This window comes from Nycticebus coucang, chromosome 17, assembly GCF_027406575.1.
Source record: "Nycticebus coucang isolate mNycCou1 chromosome 17, mNycCou1.pri, whole genome shotgun sequence".
NCBI classification, from domain to species: Eukaryota; Metazoa; Chordata; class Mammalia; order Primates; family Lorisidae; genus Nycticebus; species Nycticebus coucang.
Window position 1 is genome coordinate 58,990,742 of NC_069796.1, and position 8,528 is coordinate 58,999,269.

Here is an 8,528-nt window from a genome sequence, read left to right on the forward strand (position 1 = left end):
AAAAGCCAAAGCTTTTCACAAAAGGGAAGTAACCTCAGACTGCATGGTCTCTGAAAACCCAGTGGCCTTCCTCTCCATCTTGCCTTCCTGACTTTTCTCGTCACTCACCTTTATGCCATTAAACACGTTTACTGTAAATATCCAACTGATTCAGTGTATACTTCCACAGAATCACAGAGTGGCAGTTACTCAATAGATCATAATCAATTTCCTCATTATATAGACAGGAAATCTGAGACTCAAAAAGATTGATTTGTCCAAAGACACATGATTGGTAATTTAGAATGAAAACACTGGTTGGGTGCAGTGGCTATAATCTTAACAGTCTGGGAGGCTGAGGTGAGAGAATCACTTGAGCTCAGGAGTAGAAGACCAGCATGAATAAGAGCAAGACCCCGTCTCTACTAAAAATAGAAAAATTAGCCAAGTGTCATGGAGGGAACCTATAGTCCAGCTACTTGGCAGGCTGAAGCAGGAGGATCAGTTTGACGTTCTGGGAGCTAGGCTGATGCCATGGCAGGCCAGCCTGGACAACAAATAAAATAAAATAAAGAATAAGAACACAGGCCACAAGCCCTAAGTTCAGACTTTTCCTACTATCAACTGTTTCACTAATTTAATATTTGTCTTTAATTTGTTTGCCCACATAATTAACAACCACCAACAAATGCCCAAAGTCAAGTTAAAGTCGAGTCGCTTAAACATGGGATCAAGGGTCATAGTTATCAATGGCGGGACATTAGTTTGAGCAAAGCTCTTTTGGGCACCAACTTTAAGATTTGTTTGTTTTCTTTTCCTTTTTTATTTTTATGTTATTTATTTATTTATTTATTTATTTTTTGAGACAGGGTGCCTTTCTTTTGCCCTGCCTAAAGTGTAGGACATCCTCATGTTTCACTAAAACCTCAAACTCCCAGGCTCATGCAATCCTCCTGCCTCAGCCTCCCAAGAAGCTGGGACTATAGGTGCCCACCATGACACCTGGCTAATTTTTCTGTTTTTTGGAGAGACAAAGTCTAGCTATGTTGCTTAGGCTGATCTTAAACTTCTGGCTTCAAGCAATCCTCCTGTGTCAGCCTTCCAAAGTGCTGGAATTACAGACCTGAGCTGGCTTGACCTTCAGTTTCTTTGTTTCATTTTGATTACTTTGTTTTCTATCCATCTTTAGAATTGCTGATACCAGGTTCATAGAATAGTAACAATTTATCAACTCGTCAAAGTCTATATATAAAGGATCCTAGAGATATAGTTTAACCTTTTCTTTTCTGTTTGTGAGAGACTGATTCTGAATATTTTCATGTTAGTTTAACATTTAGTTCTTGTTTATTTTTTAAACAATTATTTAGATAATACATGAAAAGTTAAATCAATATAAAAAGGTTGTATTAGGAAGCCTTGTGGCCAGGCATGGTGGCTCATGCCTGTAATCCTAGCACTCTAGGAGGCTGAGGCAGGAACATTTTTAATTTAATTTTTTTTTTTTTTTGAAGACAAAGTCTCACTTTTGTCACCCTTGGTAGAGGGCCATGGAGTCACAGTTCACTGTGACCTCAAACTCCTGGACTCAAGTGATCCTCTTGCCTCAGTGCCCTGAGTACCTGGGACTACAGGAGCCGGCAACAAAGCCCAGCTATTTTTAGAGAGTAGCTCTCTCTCTTGCTCAGGCTAGTTCAAACTTCTGAGTTCAGGCAATCCACCCACCTTGGCCTCCCAGAGTGCTAGGATTGTGGGCATGAGTCACCACGCACCTGGCCCTAAATTAAAATTTTTTTAAATGGACATTCTGCTCTATAATTACAATACCATTATCACGCATAGCAAAATTAACAATGATACCTTGCTCATTCTCTCAAAGCTATCCTTTTCCAATTGATTTATTTCAATTCGGACTAGACAAGGTCCCCCACATTGCATTTTGTTATATCTCTTAAGTCTTTTTTAATCTAAGTCTCCCCTCTTTTCTCACTGATGTTAACTGGTTATACAAACCAGTTTTGTCCTGTGAAAGGACAAAACCCACATTCTGGGTTTGTCTGTTTTTTCGTGGAGTCATTACAAGGTTCCTCTTTTCTTTGTATTTCCTGCAAATGAAACTTAGCTCTAGAGGTGTGATCAGAATCGGGTTTGACATTTTGGCAAAAACATGTCACTGTTGGTGCCCTGTGCTTCCTCTTCCACCACAGTTGTCTGGTTGCTCCACATTTAGAGATACCTAGATTGATCAGCTGAGACTTTCTTTTTCAATTTACTACATTCTGGAAATCTTCCCATTTCAGCTCATATAGAGTGCCCTCATTCTTTATTGCAGCTACAAAGTTTCATTAGATGAAAATAACAGTCTATCAGACCCTTTCAAATGGATGCTTCATGTCTCAGTTTCCTGGTTTGCAAAGATGATCACAAAAGACCCATCCAAAGACTATGATTCTTCAATTATATGCAGTGGAAGTTCATTTTTTTAAGAGGAGCCTTTGTGTGTGTTTTTGGTAAAGGGGTCTTATGTACGGTAATTAGTTTCTAAATTGTGTTCAGAAAGCTGTGTCATTGATTTTCTTAAGGGCCAGGTGTTGAGTATTGGCTATAATTATGTAGAAGGTTACTGTGCTAGAGATTAAGTTTGTGTTTTTTCCCCTTATTAAGCAGGAAAAGTCACAGAAAAATCTCAGATTCCTTAAAAATAGCCTCCACATTCCAAATGGAAACATTAGAAATATGCATAACATACACCTGTATGGATAACTAGGGGGCCACTTGACAAAATTTATAAAGTGGAAGTTAGAGAATTTTATCCAGGTCGACACAGGAAAACATGGGTGAGATCAATGGGATTACCTGGGAAAGCTCACTCCAAGTAGAATCTTTTTGACACAGGAAGTACAGTGGAGTGGATATTGACAACAAAAGGTGGGGACGCTATATGTACTTGATTTGAATCAATTATCTACTCTTAACTTAAATCGAAGCATCTCAATTCGGTGACATGGACATTAGTCCCCAAATTTTGCAACATTGAAGTTGAAAGCAATTTTGAGCTAGATTTTTTGACTTTCAGATGGCCCCTAGCGACCTCCCTTTAAGAATACTTGTTACCTTGTATGTTTGTGCAGTGTTTGAAAAACTCTTTTATTATATAAATCATATTCACTGTAGACAATTTTGAAAAATAGGAATGAAAAACAAATAAATGAAACAAAGGCCATAGTCCCAGTACAATGAAATAACCACTTTCAACATGATAGTCTTCTCTTGGATGTTTTTCTATAGACCTTTATACACGTACACACGTAATTCCTCATTAATATCAATGCATCCAGTGGAATAAAAAAACAAAAACAAAATGTGACTCCTAGACAACTGTGAACATCATGAAGACAGATCAAGAGAAGGTACAGAACTTTATTTTGCATTCCCTGTTAAATCACCGAGTGGTGCATAGACTCTGCCTCAGATGGAGGCACCTTGTTTCTGTGGCCTCAGTCCTCTCACATGTGTCAAGTCACTGGCAGGACTTTAGCCCTCCCCTTCTGGTGCCAGCTTGGAGAAGATGACTTCAGATCAGTGAGGTCCTAGGTATGTGAAGAGAACGCCAGGTCTTTCAGGATCTTTAGAATGACACATTTACAGAGACAAATAAATTTCCCTGTTGCTATTGACCACCTCTCCTAGCATGATATTGTTGTATTCTTTTTTTTATATATATATTGTTGTATTCTTACACTGATTTTGGTGTGTTCATAGGCCAAGGAACCTCTTGCATCAAAGATATGCTGCAAATGATAGAAAGCTCAACTCAAAATGGTCTAAAATATGAAGTAAGTTTATTTATTTATGTGACACAGAATCTTACTTTGTGGCTGTGGCGTCACAGCTCACAGCAACCTCAGACTCTTGGGCTCAAATGTTCCTCTTGCTTCAGCCTCCTGAGTAGTTGGGACCACAGGCACCACAGTGCCCAGCTATTTTTAGAGATGGGGTCTTTCTTTTTTGCTCAGGCTGATCTTGAGCTCCTGAGCTCAGGCAATCCACCCACTTAGCCTCCAAGAATGCTAGGATTACAAGCATGAGCCGCCACACCCAGCCTGTAAGTGAATTTATTGACAGACATTATGGAAAATTCCAGATTCAGGTAAGACCTGAATCAACAGTGCCCAATGAGGTCACCGAGAATCTAGCTTCTAGTCAACACTCCGCCGTCTCCAGTGCCAGTTCCTTTCTCAGATTCTGGGCAGTGACCCTCTCCTCTCCTGCAGAGCGTGCCCCAACACCAAGAGCATCTCATGATTGCTCTCACATGGGTCCAGGGATTTACACTCCCTCAGTGGCCTAACTCAGGTCACAGACTCATTCCTGAACAATCCCTGTGTCCAAAAGGTCAAAAAGCATTAATTGGCTTAGGCCTGGGTCACCTCTCCAAACTTCCTATTCTACAAGTGAGAGAAAAGTATGATTCCCCCAAATAAAAACTACAATGCATTTCAGAAGAAACTGGTGCTGGACAGCAAAAACAAATGTCCACTAGAGTCCCCTCAACCCAAAAGGGATTAGGCAGGAAGATGAGGAAAAAAACATGCTCCTCCAGGTATGTATGGTTCTTTTCCTTACAAAAACAATGGCATTTTACCTATGCAGTGTTTTTTTGTTTGTTTGTTTTTTTTAACGTAGAAGGACATTCTTTTCACAACCCTGAGGGGATGATAAAAAGCTCTTGTGTTGATAGAGAGTTTTTGTATTTAGTAACTATGGGTGGATGCCAGACAAATTAAGCTTAAGGTCACATTCAAGGGAGTACAAGAGCCGGCTTAGAAGCCTCTCCAGTTCTCTGTGCCCCACGGAAGAGAAAACAGCAGCCCAACGAGCACAAATCAGTATTCTCAGATGTTACAACAATTAGCCAGCAAGTGACTTGTAAGGGAAGTTAATGTTTCTCCTGTCTGAGGGACTAAACATTTTCAGAGTAGAAGGAATAGAAAGGGATGTGAAAATAATATATCTTCAATAGCTCAACAAGGCTCCCAGTAAATGAAACTAAAAAGAATGACCACCATCAAAAAATTGCTGCTGAGCTATGAGTCACTGTGGGAAATCCTACCCACAATCTCATCTCGAAAATTCAGGTCCCACGATTTACCACAGAAGCCCTGCTGTGGGGAGGGAGCGTGAGGAGTTTCTCATTCTGAGCATGTTCTCCAATGTGGCCCCTCTCATTACTTTCTGTTTGCTGGTTATTAGTCTTTTACTCCAGGTTCAGATAGTTCATACTCTTCACAGACAAACTCATCATCAGTCCTGGTGAGGTCCTTTTTTGGTTTATTTTATTTTATATTTTATTTTACTTTGTATTTTATTTTATTGAAATACAGTCTCACTCTGTCACCTTGGGCTGAGGGCACTGGTGTCATAGTTCACAGCAACCTCAAACTCCTGGGGTCACACGATCCTCCTGCCTCAGCCTCCCAAGTAGCTGGGATTACAGGTGCATGTCATGACATCCGGCTAGTTTTTCTATTTTAATAGAAATGGGGTCTCGTCCTTGCTCAGTCTGGTCTCAAACTCCTGAGCTCAAACGATCCACCTGCTTCCACCTCCCAGAGGGCTAGAATTGCAGGTGTGAGCTACCTAGCCTGCCCATCTTTTATTTCATTTTACTATTTTTCCCTTTGTCTCTGACTGTCGTTTTTATTTTTTCTTCCTTTTTTTTTTTTATTGTTTGGGATTCATTGAGGGTACAAAGAACCAGGTTACACTGATTACATTTGTTAGATAAATTCCCTCTTATAATTGTATCTCACCCCCAAGAGGTGTGTCACACATTGTGAACCCCCACCCTCATCCCTCCTCCCCTCTCCCTGCTTCTCCCACCCCCTACCATACACTAGGTCATCAATTGTCCTCCTATCAGAATTGAGTACATTGGATTCTCACTTCTCCATTCTTGTGATGCTTTACTAGGAAGAATGCATTCCACCTCCATCTAGCTTAATACAAAAGATGTAAAGTCTCCATCTCTTTTAATGGCTGAATAGTATTCCATGGTATCCATATACCACAACTTGTTGATCCATTCCTGGATTGGTGGGCATTATTGTTTCCATAATTTGGCAATTGTAAATTGAGCTGCAATAAACAGTCTAGTGCAAATGTCCTTATGATAAAATGATTTTTTTTTTCTTCTGGAGAGATGCCCAGTAATGGGATTGCAGAATCAAATAGGAGGTCTAATTTGAGTTCTTTGAAGATTCTTCATATTTCCTTCCCAAAAAGTTGTATTAGTTTGCAGTTCCAGCAGCAGTGTATAAGTATTCCCTTCTCTCCACATCCATGCCAGCATCCGCAGCTTTGAGAGTTTGTGATGTGGGCCATTCTCACAGGGGTTAGGTGATATGTCAGGGTGGTTTTGATTTGCATTTCTCTGATAATTAGTGATGATGAGCATTTTTTCATATGTTTGTTAGCCATTTATCTGCCTTCTTTAGAGAAGGTTCTAGTCATCTCTCTTGCCTTGTGATATAAGGGATTGTTGGCTCTTTAGTTGTTGATTAATTTGAGTTCTCTATAGATCCTCGTTATCAAGCTTTTGTCTGATTCATAATATGCAAATATTCTTTCCCATCCTGGTGGTTGTCTGTTTTCTTTGGTTGTTGTCTCCTTAGCTGTAACAGAAGCTTTTCAGTTTAATTAAGTCCCATTTGTTTATTTTTGTTGTTGCAATTGCCATGGAAGCCTTTTTTGTAAGGTCTCTCCCCAGGCTGATAACTTCAAGTGTTTTCCCCACACTTTGAGGATTTTTATTGTTTTATGCCTTAGATTTAAATCTTTTATACATCTTGAATCAATTTTTGTGAGTGGAGAAAGGTACGGGTCCAGTTTCAGTCTTTTACAGGTGGTTATCCAGTTCTCCCAGCACCATTTATTCAATATGGATTCTTTCCCCCAGTGTATGTTCTTGATTGGTTTATCAAAGATTAGGTGGCTGTAAGATGTTAGTTTCATCTCATGTCGGTTCCAGATGTCTATGTTTCCATTTTTGTGCCAAGACCATGCTGTTTTGATCACTATGGCCTTGTAGTACACCCTAAAGTCTGGTAGGGTGATACCCCTTGCTTTGTTTTTATTACTAAGAATTGCCTTGGCTATACAGGTTTTTTCTGGTTCCATACAAAATGTAGAATTATTTTTTCCAAATCTTGAAAGTATCATGTTGGTCTTTTAATCTGAATCTGTAGATTGCTTTATGAAGCATAGACATTTTAACAATGTTTATTTTTCCTAGCCATGAGCATGTTATGTTCTTCCATTTGTTAATATCTTCTGCTATTTCTTTTCTTAGAATTTTATAATTTTCTTTATAGAGGTCCTTCATCTCTTTTGTTAGGTATATTCCTAAGAATTTCATTTGCTTTGAAGCTACCATAAAGGGAATTGTGTCCTTAATTAGCTTCTCGTCTTGGCTGTTACTGACATATACAAAGGCTACTGATTTGTGGACATTGATTTTATATCCTGAGACATTATTTTTGGATAACTTCCAAGAGTCTTGGAGTTGAGTCTTTGGTGTTCTCTAAGTATAAGATCATATTGTCAGCAAAGAATGAGAGTTTCTCTTCTTCTGCCCCTATTTGGATGCCCTTTATTTCCTTCCCTTGCCTGATTGTATTGGCTAGAACTTCCAGCACTATGTTGAATAGTAGTGGTAATAAAGGACAACCTTATCTGGTTCCAGTTCTAAGTGGAAAAGCTTTCAGTTTTACTTCATTGAGTATAATATTAGCTGTGGATTTGTTATAGATGGCTTCTATTAGTTAAGAATGTGTCGCCTACGCCTATGTTCTTCAGTGTCTAAATGAAAAGGATGCTGTATTTTATCAAATGGTTTTTCTGCATCTATTGAGAGGTTCATATGGTCTTTGTTTTTGCTTCTGTTGATGTGGTGAATTATGTTTATGGACTTGTGTATATTAAACCAGCCTTGCATGCCTGGGATGAAACCTACTTGATCGTGAGGTATGATTTTTTTAATGAGAAGCTGTAATATATTGGCTAAGATTTTGTTGAGAATTTTTGCTTCTATATTCATTAGTGAAATTGCACTGAAATTCTCCTTTTTAGTTTTTTTCCTGGTTTTTGGTATCAGGTTGATGTTTGCTTCATAGAATGTGTTGGGGAAGATTACATTTTTTCTCCTTATAGACATTCATTTTACAAGAAAATGTTGAGCAGTGTTCCAAAGCTTACACTCCCACTGATATTGAGAACTTCCCCAGTGTTTTACATTATTGTCAATATAAGTACCATCAGAATTTTTTATTTTTTCCAAAATGATGGGTATGTAATATCACAAGGTTAAACTATTGTTTAATGGACAGTATAACAAAATACAGAACATTGCATAAACATAAATTTATAGTTCATGAATATTTACAACGTGAACACTCAAGTAACCAGGAACCAAATCCAAAACAAAATATTTCCTGTCTCAAAAAGGTTTGGGGCCCCCATTCCAAGACTATGGGTTTCTTTCTGATCACAAG